At 32.8% G+C, this 16,635-nt stretch overlaps 1 protein-coding gene and 1 long non-coding RNA gene across 5 annotated transcripts in view; one reads left to right on the top strand and one right to left on the bottom strand.

Annotated features, from left to right (window-relative positions):
* Positions 1-16,635, top strand: part of LOC105465328 (leucine rich repeat transmembrane neuronal 4) — a 780,577-nt gene that overhangs the window by 221,877 nt on the left and 542,065 nt on the right. The gene's annotated exons all lie outside the window — the stretch shown is intronic.
* Positions 1,474-15,663, bottom strand: LOC105465330 (uncharacterized). The gene is made up of 3 exons (XR_977487.3): positions 15,526-15,663; positions 9,022-9,072; positions 1,474-1,605 (listed from the first exon to the last, which is right to left on the bottom strand). It is a non-coding gene; the product is annotated as an uncharacterized lncRNA (long non-coding RNA).

Below are 16,635 nucleotides of genomic sequence, written 5' to 3'. Positions count from 1 at the left end.
TATTCCTTGTAAACAAACAGTTTTATAATGTCATCCTAAATTTCATCGTAACACTTTATCAGTGTTTAATTATTTTTAAGCAAACTTTACTGGTTCACATAGATTGGTGTCGACCTAGTCATAACTGTGTAGATGCCACACACTATTCCAGAAAAAAAAACTTTAATTTTGCATAATAACATATTATTGTTATTCTTTAATACATGCAACACTGTACAAATAGATGCTTATCTCCTTACAATGGGGTTACTTCCTAATAAACCTGTTGTAATTTGAAAATATAATGTCAAGAATGCATTTAGTAAACCTAACCTACAGAGCCTCATAGCTTAGCCTAGCCTAACTTAAGCATGCTCAGAACAATTCCATCAGCCTACAGTTGGGCAAAATCATTTGGCAGCATAGTACACTGCAGAGATCGAGTGTTTACCCTCATGATTGCCTGGCTAGCTGGAAGCTTTGACTCTCTGCTATGGTCTAGCATCACTAGAGAGGATTGTAGAGCATATTGCTAGCCCAGACAAAGATCAAAATAAAATTCTAAGTAAGGTTTCTACTAAATGTGTATCACTTTCACACTATCATAAAGTAGAAAAATCAAACCATTCTTTAGTTGGGGATCCTCTGTATATCGTGGGTAATTTGCATGTAATCCTCTAAAGAGCCCTAAGGGTAAGGTACTATTTTCATCTCTATCTTTCAGATAGGAAAATTTAATCACAGAGATATTAAGTTATTCCCCTAGAGTCACACAGCTAGTAAAACAATTCTGCAGAATAACTTTTAATTAGTAAACCTGCCAAACATAGGTCATACATTAAATGAAAACAGCTGATTGAAAAGTGATAAATATGATAAGATCCTATTCTTAAAAAACTAATTTAGATAGATCTATAAAGTATAAAAGGTTATAAATCAAGATCTGAACAGTGCTTCTCTCTGTTGATAAACATTTTGTTTTCTTACTTTTGTTAATTATTATTTAAGCATGAAATGCACTTATATTTATTTTTGAAAATAGATGATTGATGAATCTTCATTCACTGAATACTAAAACACAGCAAATGTATATAAAACAAACCAAGAAAGATGTACCTAGAATATGAAGAGTTATATATTTATGGACAGCATCTACTGCAACGTTTTCAGTATTTGAACATTAAAAAAAAAATAAGCTCTTAGAAGCTTTGAATATGATAAACAAGCTTGATCTAAAATATGGGTGAGTTTGCTCCCTACAATGATCTGAAATCTAGACATTCTCTAAAAATTGCCTCTTTAGCCAAAGAGGATATTGTAAGTTGCATTACAAACTACTTGGTGATAGCAAGGAATATTTGGTTCAAAATTAGGCATAATGATTACCATTGCAACGTGTCTTCATTTTATTTTGTAATAAAAATATTTTAAAAAACAAATTTTCATTTAAGGAAAAAGTAACAATGCATTAAAATATTTAATTTTGAGTGGGGTGTGGTTTCCTAAGGAATTTGAATGACACTGGGTAGTCTTTGAAGAATCATTGATGTTTAGGAATACTTCTGTCTTCAGGGAGAAGAATGTTGGCATTTTCAGAGTTAGGCTTCAGGAAGAACACTCTATCAACTGTATGTAGGAGAAGAAATTGGGGACAGGAATACCACACAGACGATCATGATAACAATTGATTAGCAAGGGTGATAATATGTGCTAGGACTTCAAAGCAAATGAAAACAAATATAGGGCAGAAGAAAACTAGGAAGGATGCTCAGGGGTGCCGGGATGAAGGGAAAGGTAGGGAGGCACATCATGGCACCAGGTCCCAGGAAAAGGTAGGGTGGCACATCACAGCACCAGGTCCCAGGGAAAGGTAGGGAGGCACATCCCAGCCCCAGGTCCCAGGGAAAGGAAGGGAGGCACATCCCAGCCCCAGGTCCCAGGGAAAGGTAGGGAGGCACACCCCAGCCCCAGGTCCCAGGGAAAGGTAGGGAGGCACATCCCAGCCCCAGGTCCCAGGAAAAGGTAGGGAGACACATAACAGTAACAGGTCCTAGGAAAAGGTAGGGGGGCACATCCCAGAATCAGGTCTCAGGAAAAAGTAGGGAGGCACATCCCAGCACCAGGTCCCAGGAAATAATAGGGAGGCAGTCACAGCAATAGGTCTCAGGAAAAGGTAGGGAGGCACACCACAGCACCAGGTTCCAGGAAAGGGTAGGGAGGCACATGCAAGCACCAGGTTCCTAAGAAAAGGTAGGAAGGCACATCCCAGCACCAGGTCCCTAAAAAAAGGTAGGGAGGCACACCCCAGCACCAGGTCCCAGCAGGCTGATTTTCATTTAAAGTTTTGATTTTAACTTTCTCAAAATCTATCTCTATGGGTTAAAGTTTTCTAGTGATGGAAGGAAATAAAACAACCTAAAAAGATGGTACTCAATTTTTATATAACTGTATTTAACTCTTGGCATGCACCCTTATCTTTCTCAAGTGTTTTCCCTCTGTTCCCAAAACTCGGATCAAGTAAGAGGCGTCTGTGCTAACTCACTTGACCTCATTTGCGTGACTTCAATATTTCAAAATTCTCCCTTAACATATTCTACAAAGGTTATATCAAATCTCTATCATAATTAGACTTATTTCAGTTGGTATTTACATTATTTTTTCTTTTATTCAAATAGGTCAAGCTTATTGGATGACTAGTTTCCATTTAGTTAGAAAAGATTTTAGGAAAGACAACATCTAAGCTATGATCTGAAAATGGAAGAGAGAGAGAGAGACAGAGAGAGGAGAGAGAGAGAGAGAGAGAGAGAGAGAGAGAGAGTGGTCTGCTTTAAGAACCAAATACATAATTATGCAGTTGAACTAATTGAAGTATAGGTTTTACAAATCAAAGAGAAATAAATACAATGAATACTAATGTATTAATTAACAAAAATCAATTAAGAAATGTATTTGTCTTTAAATTTTAGATTTTTAAGTTGAAGTTCAAAGTAAATCACTGAAGCCATGCCTACTGATCTAAAATTATCTGGTAGTGTCAGAAAAATAAAATTGTATTTACATAATTATGGGTGATACCTCATTGATATAACTAAATAGGATTCAATAGCAGCATTTTTCAGTAATTGAAACAATCACAGTCCAAAAGAGGTTGAAAGGCAACATGAATAAAAGAGTCAGTTGTACATCATTAGAAAGATTTAAGTGACACCCAGTTAATACTGTGGAATTACACACTTTTGTAGAACAGAATATATTTTGAGAAATGGATGAGAAAAAATTGATATTAATGACAGGGATCTGTGGGCAGTGAAAAGGATTGAAGTCAAATGACATATAAAAGAAACACCACATGTTTCAACAGTTTGTGTGTCCAAGGTGGGCGTGTGGAGAGTGGGTGGGGGTTATGGGAACTCATCAACACTCCAATATTGAGGGATGACAAAAGGGAAAATACACTGTGTCTGCTATTTATTTGTGGGATAGGAAAGAGGAAACAAACCCAGAGTCCATTGAGCTCCACGTGATTTGCCTCATATCCATTTAGAAAGACCAGGGTAAAAGTAAAACTGAATTGACTCCCAAGTCTCCTGACTACTCTAATTTTATTTTTTAACAAAGCCAGAATTCTCAACGGTTTTGGGTCTTTTGTGTGTGTGTGTTTTTTTCTCTCTCTCTCTTTCTTAAATTTGTGTCTGACCTGTGTCTTGGGTTTGCAGTCAAATATGTCTTCCCATCATTATTGCTCACTTCTTCTAGTGGCTTGACTGCAGTGGCTCACTACGGGCTTCAGATCAGCATCACACCTGCTGCCATTTATTTAACCAATTCATATAACCTTTCATATATGCCACCTACTAGGCTAAACACTTTACAAATTTTAACCCATTTGATTGTCAAAGTAACTTTATGAGAGAGACAGGCAGTAGTGTCATCAATCACCCACACTTTAACGATGTGCAAAGCAAGGACTTGAAGCTTGCCTCATTTCCCACAGCTGGTAAACACGATTCAATGTTGTGTTCGCACTCCTGAGACTATGCTCTTCACCCAGCTACTCCGTTTTCTCCCACATCAACATTCATCTCTTAGATGCTTTAAATTAAATAATTCCTCCTGAGCCCCAGAAGAAAAATGTTTTAAAAATGCATTCAAATTCAACTGGTCCAAGTGGTTCTTTTATTTTTTCCAAGAAAACTCAGTACCCTCATGTGACATAGAATTTCTGTAGCAACATTTGCAAACCTCTGCTTACCAGTGAAAAGCAAACTTTGCAGTTCAAGACCTAAGTTCATGAAGAAATTAAAAACACATGAATTATGTGAGATTTAAATCTTTCAAATACATTATCACGTTCCTACTTTAAAAGTCTATTTTAGGTCAATGATATATGTATATGTGTGTGTGTATATAAATATCTCTCTTACACATACATATCACACACACATAATATTCTCTCTCTCTATATATATATGTACGTATGTAAATATATCTCACACACACCACACACACAATATTCTCTCTCTCTCTATGTGTGTGTGTGTGTGTGTGTGTGTATGTACATATGACATCACAGAATATTGCCATGATTATTATTACCAACGCTGCAATGCTCAGTATTATTAAAAAAATCATGGTGGTCTGGTACAGGTATTGACATATTGGTTGTAGTTGTCTGATCTTTCCAGCAGCAGCTGCTGGGCTTTTCGATGGAGAGAAGCCTTTGCTGCCACATCAGACAATAGTTTTGTGACAGATGTTTCATGTTCGATTGAAGGAGCACAGATGAAAATAACAGTCTCTCCATGCTTGTGAGACCACAGTTGAAAATGAGCAGTTGTCCTCCTTCCAGACAACTGCTATCAAACCCACAGAACCTTGAAATAATTTGCAGCCTGCTCTGCACTAAAATGAGGCCCACATAGTCCATGAGGCTGGCGAGCTGTGGTCTACAGAAACACAGAAGAGTCCATTTTCCTTTTCTGAAAATTCAGCTGTTACAACCAATGATTGACAACAAATGATAAAAACTGTCTCGAAGATTTTGGTTATTTGCTGTTTTCAAATTTATACATATATATGTGTGTGTTTCTATATACACATATATGTATAAATTGTTATTATGTATAAATTTTAAAAAACAGATAATTACGACAAAAAGAAGTCATTAATAATCCTAGTAGAGATAGCCATTTTTAACATCATGGTGTTTGTCCTTCCCCATACACACACACGCAAATGCCCTTTTAGCTATAAACATATGAGCTTAGCATACGTAGTTTTATAACCTCATTTTTCAGTTTTTTTGTAAAGAGCAAGATAGCAAATATTTTAGGATTTGCTGCCTAGATAGTCTCTGTCACAGCTGCTCAAGTTGGCCATTGTGTGGTAAAAGCAGCCACAGACAATGGTTAAATAAATGGGTGTGGCTGCATTCCAATAAAACTTTATTGACACAAAGAGAAAATGTTCCAGAATTGGCCTGTGTGTCATGATTACCCATGTTGGCCTATACTGCTATTTTAATGGCTACATAATCTTCCATACTATGGAGATGGCATGATTTATTTTAGCTTTTTGCTCTGGTGAGATATTTCTTGTGCTTTTAGCCTTTTGTTATATCTATCTGTCTGTCTGTCTGTCTATCTATCTATCTATCTATCTATCTATCTATCTATCTATCTATCTATCTATCTATCTATCTATCTAAGCTTCTGGCCTGCCAAGGATTCTACTGCAGTCATGTTGCCCAGTGCAGTGGCTAGTATACCAGGGGGCTAGCTTTCCTACCCATTAACAACTCTTCCAACCTAATTGGACTTCCAGGCCTTTTCCTTCTCAGCCAAAGGGCCTTGGTAAGCCTTGGATTACCTCCATTGATTGTCTCAAGTGTATACCACTTTATGAGAGAGATTGATTACAAGACATTCTTTAATTGGTATGCTATTTTATTATGGCCCTATCTGCACCAATTTTGCAGATATTCTGCAAATTTTTCAGCCTTTTTCAGCTAGGTTTTTACATAGCTTAGAAGGTCAACAACGTTTATTTCTCATATTCTCACATTTCCCGAGTCTTAAGGACAGGAGGGAGAGTCAAACATTCGTCACTCTACTCTTCCTGAAAGACCTGTCCATTTGGTTTTTCAGTCCATGTTTCTATGCTAATGTTATTTAAAAGTGCATTATTTGAACTGTGCCTCAGTGTCTGCATTACTGCGTTGAAAATGATAGGAAAAGGTTACCATAAAGTGTCTCTGTTTCTCCTTTTTTAATTTCTAGCTCACATTATTCTTTTTGTTGAATACGTTAATAGAATTGTTTGGCCTGTTTTTACATATCTGTTTGTTTTGCAATTTGTATTATCTATGCCAGGAAATTCTGGGTTTGAAAATGAGATCTTTTGTGATATTGAGTTTATGGTTAGTGTTTTTATTTTTGTTGTTTCTTGAGTCATGGTTTGTGTATTCTACAGAGATGTAGAGTTTGCTTAATTGACCCCAACACCTACCCTCATGCCCCAATAAAGCATAATTGGATAGAGGCTGCTACCAAAAACAAAGACAAAAAACAAACCAAAATAAAACAAAACAAAAGAATGGAAAAGAAAACAAAACAGTTTAGCCTAAGAGACAGTAGGTCTTTCAGCAAACTTTGTCAATGTACATGGATTGCTGTGGTGATAGATGTCAGGAAGTAGGAGTGATGGAAGAAAAATGGGGAGATAAAATGGCATTTATTTCTTCACTTACATAGTGTGGATTAAGAGACATTATCTCAAGATAACAGAAGAATACAGACAGGCTTATATATGTTATTTAAAAGGACAAAGATAAAAAAGAAATGCTTATCTACGAAACTCACATGAGGAAAGGAAATATGATCAAAATTCCTCAAATTAAAAGGGGCTAGTCAGTTGATAATATTTGAGCTAAAATTTAAAAAGTCGAGGTGTTAGTCGATTGTTTACAATTACAGCAGTAACTAATGCAAGAATCAAAACAAGATGGAATGGTGCTGAATATTGAAACTTAAATTGTAAAGCAAAGGTATTGGTATCTTTCAATTTTTGTGTTGTGTTACTCTTTACCATTTGGGTATTTTAACATGAGTCTGAATTTCATTTTATTAATGATAAATCCCTTTATTTCATACCAAATATTTTATTATTATTGCTCATTCCTTTTAATCCTTTACCTATGCAGAAGCAAATAAAATGTTAAAACTATCTATAGATAAAATTATATATAGATATATAATTATACAGATATATAATGTATATTATATATTGTATAATATATCTACAAAAATTTTAGCTATATTTATATCTATAATTATATAGATGTATATTATAATATACATAATATACAATAATATTATATATTATATAGCTATATAATATATAATTATATAGATGTATATTATATAATATATAATATATAATTATATTACATATTATAGTTATATAATATATAATTATATGTTATAATATTGTACATATATAATTATATCTAATTGTATAATTGTATATTACAAAAATATAATTATATGTAATATAATAATATTATATGTAATATATACACATAAAATTATACATATCTATATATAATACAGATATTATAGACTATTATAGATATTAAATAATATTGTTATTATAGATACTGCATTCCAGGATGGGCAACAAGAGCGAAACTCCATCTCAAAAACAAAAACAAAGGTGTCCTTTTTTGTTTTCCAGAATAAAATTGATTGTCACAGGTTGATTAATATGTATTCAAAAGTAGATTTGACTGAAGTCAGTGGATTTTAGCGGAGAAGACATTTATAATTTATATTTCCAACAAAATAAAGGCTTCCATAGACTTCTTTTGATAGGGAAGAAGAAAAAGTAATAAATTAGAACAAGCATGATTACGTTAATATATCTATATTATCTATAAATATATACTATATATAATATATCTATATAATATATATCTATATAATATATGTTATATATTATATGTTATGTATTATAATATGTTATATATTATAATATATGTTATATAACATAACATATATTATAGCTCTATATTATATATTAGATAATATATAGCTATATATTATATACTATATATAGATATATAATATATAGAGATATATAATATCTAATATATAACATATTATGTGTATCTATATGTAATTATATATCTATATATATATTGTGTGTGTGTATAGAAGTGACATATATTGTGTATGATATAAACATTGAATTATTAAATTGTAGAAACAAGCACAAATCCTAAACATTACATATCACATATATCATATACAGGGAAAATATCTGATGTTTTTTAATGTATGTGTAAATTCCTGAAATATGAAATATTGGATGGATAAATATAATGAGAAAAGCACAGCTGAAAGGCAAAAAAGTAACTAGTCATTCACGTTTCAGAGAAAATTTCAGATTGGTCTCTAATGTGTTTATATTCTATCAAATTTTAGAACTCAACATAGACTACGAAAATATAGAAAAGCAGTATTTTAGAAAAGTATATGAAATAATGAATAGTATTTAGTTTTACTTTTAAATGATTGCAAACATTTCAACTCATTAATTATAATTTACTGGCATTGAATGTTTTTCCCTCTATTTCATTACTTTATAAACTGATTGAGTGGAGGAAAAACAGCATATTTCAAAGTCAGGGTCAATGTATTGAACCTATCCTCAAATATAATTGTTTTTCACATCCCAACTTGGAAAGGTATCAGCATCACAGAAAATTGCAATGACTTTATCACTAATTGGTCTCAGGTTAACTGCTTTAGGAAGAAGAAGAGAGAGATATTAAAGATTTATAAGCAGCAAAAGCTGAATAATCATTTGAATACTAGAGGCATCACATTTGCATAACATTTTGGGATATGTCTGCTCCCAAAGTCTCAGGTGTGACTTAACATAAACTATTAAGTTTAGGGTTTTGCAATGGAGGGCCAATCAGCAATATCCAAAAGCCATGCTAAGTTGCAGTAGAGCTATTGAAGGAGGTTACATACCAACCTGATATAAGCCATTGTTCCTGCAACTTGTGAGGTTGTGTTGTTCAATGACCTTTCAGATGCCAAAGTATGCAAAAAAACACAAAATTTTATTTCGATTTCTTATACATCACAAGGCAACACACATTAAAATTCCTTTAAAAATATACCTTTGATTTGGTAATTCCACTTAAGATAGTTTATCTTCTGTAATTAGAAAATTAAGGAATGGAAGACAACATTAAAAAATTGAATCTAATTATATATACACAAACATCTGGGATTGGATTCACAAATTATGGCACATTCATACAATGAATAACATGTAGACATTAAGAAGATGTAAACGTGGACACATGGTCATAATACTTAGTTACATTTAAGTGAAATGTAGGTTACAAAATGATGTAATCCAATATATACATAAAAATAGATGTACATACTATTATTCTGGCTTATGTATGCCTTCAAAATATTCTATGCTGAATCAGTGACAACAATTTCATTAATATATTTTTTAAAGTTTAAGACGTTCCAGGATTATTTTATTATTAAAATATAAAGTAGATAATTCTGATTGTATTATTTAAATGTAATACTTAGCACATTTCTCAGAAACTACAACATCAACCTTTTTCACTTTAAATTTAAGGTATCATATCAAAAACTCATCTTGCCAACTTTTAGTAGCATAACAAAGCAATGATTTTAAGAGCTCTGCAGTAACACATGGATATGCAATGAAAATTTTAAAACATGCATTGACTTTTAGGACTATGCCTGTTGAATATTAAACACCTGAAATTGCTAGTGCCTAAAGCACTTCATTCAGCAAAATGTATATAAACTTTGGAACGGTTTTAAAGGCACAAGTCTTCATAACTGAAGAGTAAGGTTGAGAAGAAAGTTAACCAAAAAATTGTTTTAGTATAATCAACTTTTTAGCTACTACCTTATTGAAACTGAAATTAGTATTTTAACATTTTGAGAATTTAAATTAAATTCAAGCACACCTCTTAACATGTTCCTAAGAGTCTCAAAACTGTTTGCAATTTAATTTTTATAAATTAAAAATTACAGCATATAGGATTTGTGTTTATAACATAAATATATAAGAAATTTGAAAATTTAATTTCTGTATATCAACAAAGAAAACTAGATAATTGATGTTTTGGTGTTCAATTAACTAGTTTGGGTTTAGAAAAAATAATTAAACCATAATCTTGAATAATTAAGATTTATGTGTACTTTCTCAACCTCAGCTTATACAGTACAACATTCTCTGAGTTTAATGTGCATTAAAATGTTTGTTTTTCTCATACATACATATGACATGATCCTCTATGGTGAATTAATCTACAACGAATGGATGAAAAGATTGGCTAATTTAGACTCTGCACAATTCTTGGTATATTATAAAGGGACCTTAAGTGACATTTTTTACCAGCATTAAATATACCATAATATTTTAAGAAGTTTTGGATTCAGAAAGCCATTCACTTGAACCTTGACTGCACTGTGGACTGTGTGATCCTGAAAAAGGTAATCAATTTACTCCAAGCATAAATTTACTTATATGTAAAATGGACATAATAATACCAATTTCACATGGTTTAAGAGTAAATGAGATAATGTAAGGAAAACACTGAGCATAATGACTGATCACACACTAATTGTGATCAGTACATGCTGGTTAATATATTAACTCAATTATTAGCTATTGGGGCATTAGTACACAGAGCTGATAGCCATTGTAATAAATCAGAGGCAAGATAAATCCCCCCCCCCGCCGCCCGACCCTTGCTTTCTGTTTGACTTCTATACATCCTATGTCTCAAGTATTTTTTTCAGGTTTGCAGGCTGACTATTTTTTTGCATGTATTCTCAGTTGTTTTATGGATAAAAGAAGTTCCATTGAAGTGGTCTAGATGAACGACCACTAAACACAATACCTCTTGCCACTAAACACAATACCTCTTCTTTCTAGATTCAGGAACTTGGCATTCACTTCTCTTTATAAGATAAAATATTTATAAACTATACATGTGATAAAGGCTTAATATCCAAACAAAATCAGGAATTCAAACAATTCAATAGCAAGAAGTCAAATAAACTGATTTTAAAAATGGGCAAAAGACCTAAACAGACGTCTTTCAAAAGACATACAAACGGCCAACATGTATATGAAAAAGTGCTCAGCATCACTAATAATTAGGGAAATGCAGAACAAAATCCCAATGAGATATCACTTCATTTCTGTTAGAATGACCACTATTCAAAAGACAAAAAGTAGTATGTATTGGTGGAGAAAAAGGAACCCTTGCACACTGTTGGTGAGCATGTAAATTAATACAGCCATTACGAAAAACAGTATGGAGGTTTCTCAAAAAGTTAAAAATAAAATGATCATATAATCCAGCAGTCTCACTACTGGGTTTACATCCAAAGGAAATGAAGTCAGTATATCAATGAGATTCCTGCGCTCCCATGTTCACTGCAGCACTAGTCACAGTAGCCAAGATATGGAATCAATCTAAGTGTCTGTCGACAGATAAATGGATAAAGATAATGTGATATATATAAACAATGGGATATTATTCAGCCATAAAAAGAAGGAAATCATGTCTTTTGTGACAACATGAATGAATCTGGAGAACATTATATTATATGAACTAAACTAGGTATAGAAAGATAAATACCTGAAGACCTCACTTATATGTGAAATCTATAAAAGTTGATCTCATAGAAGTAAAGAATGGAATGGTAGTCACTCATTCAACAATTTTTTGTTGAGTGCCTACCATGTGATCAGAATTCAAATGTATTGAGGACAGAGTAGTGTGCCGTATGGGACACTAATGGTGTTTGATAAAGTCTGAGACAGCAATCAAACCCTGTTAGAGACTTACCATTTAAAGTAATCATGCTTGTTCTAATTTATTACTTTTCCTTCCCTATCAAAAGAAGTGTATGGAAGCCTTTATTTTGTTGGAAATATAAATTACAAATGTCTTCTCTGCTAAAATTCACTGGCTTCGGTCAAGTCTACTTTTAAGTACATACTAATCAACCTGTGACAATCAATTTTATTCTGGAAAACAAGACACAGGTTTTTGTTTTTGTTTTTGTTTTTTGAGATGGAGTTTCGCTCTTGGTGTCCAGGCTGGAGTGCAATGGTGTGATCTCAGCTCACTGCAACCTCCGCCTCCAAGACACCGGGTTTTAAGCAGATGACTACAAATTTCAGTTTTATATTTGAGGAAGATTTTTCTGGGAACATTATAGAGGGGATGAGACAGATACTTAGCATTGCGCTCATCCAGGAAAAGCAAAAATTGTCAGGGCCTCAGCAATGGTGGAGTCTAATTTATATATTAGTAGATAAATCTTTTTATGTTAACATTAAATAGTTTTGTCATTTCTGTTTCTAGGAGCGTCCACCTACTTTGCTAAGTTGTATTCCTCTTTTACCCTCCCACCCATGCCATGCAAAATGGCTTTCATCCAAAGGCTAGGCTGTATTAAGACAGAGTGCTTTATCCCGACGTCATCTTCACACAAAGTAGCTCTGTCTCCTCCCTTTCCTAATATCTCACTGATAGACGTTCCCGCAACCTCATTCCAGTCTCAGGAAGGGCTATGTGCATGTGTGGATGTTTTACTCAAAAGCACTGTAGAAGACACGTAAAGGTAGTTTGATACATCAAGTAGCTTCTTCTGCTATAACCAACACAAATACCCTCTGCTCTTGAAATAATTCCCATGGGATATTATACATCGGTAAGATTGACCAAGTATTTATTGAAATTATCTCCTCATACACAAAGAAGCTGTGTTGTTTACTTTTTATTTAATTCTCAAAACAACACTGCTAAGCATATTTTTACTTGCAACCCTGTGATATTTTTCATTATATTCCATGCCTCTAAGGATCTCTTGAATCCCAGTATCAATGCTTTAGAGAGCCATTTGCAAGGAAAACAGCATCTGAATTGTCATGTTCAGTGATTAAAAATAAGTGTGTATTTGAAATAAGAAAGCTGTTTAATTTTTAAAATAAAAAGTAGACCTATTTACTATTTCTTGAAATAAATAAAAAGGCCTAGAAACGATGTCACGGATGCCACACTGAAGCAAGACAGCATGGTGTTGTGACTCAATTATTTTTGTATTAGATGCATATTTTATTACTTTAAATTTAAACTCAGTTTGAAATATTTTTGATGGAAATTTTACTGCCCTGATATGAGTTTGCAGTGATGACTAGAAAAGTATGTCTTTATTTCTATCTATTCCTCTATTGCTTTTCTGATGCATGGAAAATGAGCCAATTTCTGCTTAGCTCTCTTTTTCTATCTAGATGACATAGAAACTAAGAAACTATGTCTAATATAGTTTTTAAATGATTTCACCTTTTCTCATTCCTGGTGAGTCTTCTACGACTTTAATATTTTCAAGTGTTGCTAGGCAATATCTTAACTTTTCTTTATTTCTTGCAATTCCTTAACTTCTCTGTTACTGATGAGTTATGAGTGGAGGTCAGAGACATACAATATGTGATGTCTGTGCTGTGCTGGAAATCTCTCTACAGCCCACTAATAAGTGAGTTTAATATAAAGAGACTAGGATACTACTCATTTGCAGCTCTATTAGCAAAAATTCTGCCTAATAATTCAAACATAGGGAGAAATATAATTACATCAGTAGATTGCCAGCTGCCTCCTGCATTCCTCTTGTGTCTCATGGGGCAGAATAAAAGCGACTACAATTATAGTTCAAATCTCAGAGGAATATTAATGTGATAGTTTTAGCAATAGCTTTCTTATTTTTTATCAAGTTGTGTTAATAAAAAGGATGGCTTTGGTAATTTGTGCAGTATTACTTTTTGTTAGTAGTAATTACTACTTAATATAGTCTCTGTGACATAATGTCATAAAGAAATTCTTCCCAGGACATGCACCATCCGAATGGAAAACCTCATGAAATGTCATTCTTATTTATTAAATATCATAATATTTTATGTTGGTAGTGCCTGCTTAAATTCTTTTTAGCAATAATTTGTTTTATCAACTATGGTGTTGTTATATCTTTCAAATTCAGTTATGCCATTTTATAAACTCAAAATTACCAATTCCTGGCACAGTTACAATATTCTGAAGCATAAAAATTATCTATTTTTATAAACCTGTTTAAGTATTTAAGGTTGAAGAGAAAAGCAACCTAAAAAATTCCATGAAGCATCTAATTCTGAAGTATATTGAATATGTGTAAAGTGTATTTTTCTATGATAGGTTTATGTCTGTGCTATTTACTCTAGATAAACTAGAAAGTCCCAGCAACTTTAAAAGATATATAGCATGGTTTCATATCCTGTTAATTTAAAACAAGTAAAAGAAAAAAGTGCATCTATCTAGAGTCGTTTAAGGTGCTTTTCCATCTACCACAACTGATAAATGGAAAAAACACCCTGATGACTTACATCTGCCTTTTACTTAGTACGTATTGCAATTTTTGACTATGAAGAAACAGAAAGCACAGAGTAACATATATTAAATAATGCAAGTTGCTATCTTAATCAAATGGATGAAGCTAATAGATAAGCACTCAATATAATTGATAAGTACTAAGTGAACATATGAGCAGGCATATTAAATATGTTAAATATATGTATCAGATCCTTTTCTAAGAAGTAGTAATTAATCAATACATGAAGATACGCTTGCATGTTATATTATATACACGTGATTTACAGCAGCTGCAGCTCTTTGTTGAGGTTGTCCTATGTGCTAGGTGCATTAAATGTAATGTGTACTTGTTATAATTTTTTCTTCACTACTTATGCTACTTATTATAAACTCAATATTACAAATAAAGAATTGAGCCACATATGAAGCAATTAGCTCTAAATTACCTATCTAGTCTTTGGTAGAACTCAGTCTCAATCCTAGGTTCTAATGCTAAAGTCTCTTAACTCTTAGTTATTTTGTCCTCTTCTTTGAGGACTCTGACCAACGTTTAAAATATTTCCCATTTCCACCTAGGTAGTAGCATTAAAGATTAGTACAAATCTTATAGCTATGGTAACAGTTCTAATGAAAGAAAATGATGAATAATCGCTTCTGCAAATTAGATATAAAATAACCTATGTTTCCTAGAAGTCATTGCTTTTAGGTACTCTATTGAACTGTTGACTTCAAATAAACTTTTAAAAATCATCATTGGCCAGGTGCAGTGACTCATGCCTGTAATTCCAGCACTTTGGGAGGCTGAGGCAGGTAGATCACGAGGTCAAGAGATCGAGAGCATCCTGGTCAACATGGTGAAACCCCGCCTCTACTAAAAATACAAAAATTAGCTTGGCATGGTGGCACGTGCCTGTAGTCCCAGCTACTCGGGAGGCTGAGGCAGGAGAATAATTTGAACCCATGAGGCGGAGGTTGCAGTGAGCCGCCACTGCACTCCAGCCTGGCAAAGTACGAGACTCCATCTCAAAAAAAAAAAAAAAAAAAAAAAAAAAAATCATTACCTTATATCATGTCCTCACACTCAGTGACAATGTGTTGTTAGATTTCCATATATCTGTCAACATGTTTTCTTTGAAAGGTTAAAAGTCTTTCTTTTCAATAACTTATGATGGATAAACTCCTTGAGATTTCTTGCCCTCTTCCTAGAGTCTCAGTGTGTCTTACAATAGAGACTGAAACAGTTTTACTTAGGCTTTCATTTTTCCTTCATTCTATTTCGGATTCCAAAATAGAATGCTACCATACAAAAGGAAAACAATTTCCCAGTTCTTAGAATTCATGATGAGTTTTGAAGAATCTATTATTTAGTTCGGAAATCTTCTGGGAATTATTTTAAAGTTGAATTAATTATCCTTTACCACTTATAATATGGAAATAATGAAAATGTAAATAAGACTGATTGTGATGTCTGTGTGTGTGTATATATACTATGTGTGTATATATATGTATATACATTTATATATATTTACATATACATATATGTGTGTGTTTCTGTGTGTGTATACATATACATATATATATAGAGAGAGAGAGAGATTGTAGGAAGAGCTAGTGTTTCTCTTCCTTCTTTCTAAAGCTGGTCTACATTGCTGCAGGTGACCATGTAGAGTGTCATATTAAAATGTAATTGCTAATCCTATATTTGTGCTCTTAGTTTATACTTTGGTCAGAAAGGAACCTCCCTCTGTCTCATTAAATATAGAACTTTTTTATACATTATGTAAACCTTCTTGTATACTGTTTTGTATTATGTTTTATATAAACAGTTTATACATCATCATCTATACATCTTAAAAATTATCTTAATTGTTTCTCATAGAGCTTGATCAATAGTAAATATTTGTCACTAGGAGGTTAGAATTACAATTAGTAGTAAGAAAAAATAACTTAAACTATCAACAAAATTCAATTTTGTATTGGAGAATAAATGCAGAAAATAACATTGTTTTCATTTAAGTTATTTTTCCTCTCTAATGATAGCAGCAGGATATTTTCTGATGAATGCAACATTAATTAGTTAATTGCAAATGTCATGAGGTTAAATTAGGGAGTATTGGCAAATTGCATTACTAGTTCATGATTTTGGTTTATCATCTATACAATGGTTTTCA

The sequence above is a fragment of the Macaca nemestrina genome, chromosome 13 (genome assembly GCF_043159975.1).
Source record: "Macaca nemestrina isolate mMacNem1 chromosome 13, mMacNem.hap1, whole genome shotgun sequence".
NCBI lineage: Eukaryota > Metazoa > Chordata > Mammalia > Primates > Cercopithecidae > Macaca > Macaca nemestrina.
Note: the sequence above shows the minus strand (reverse complement) of the source record. Positions and strands in the feature narration are given on the sequence as shown.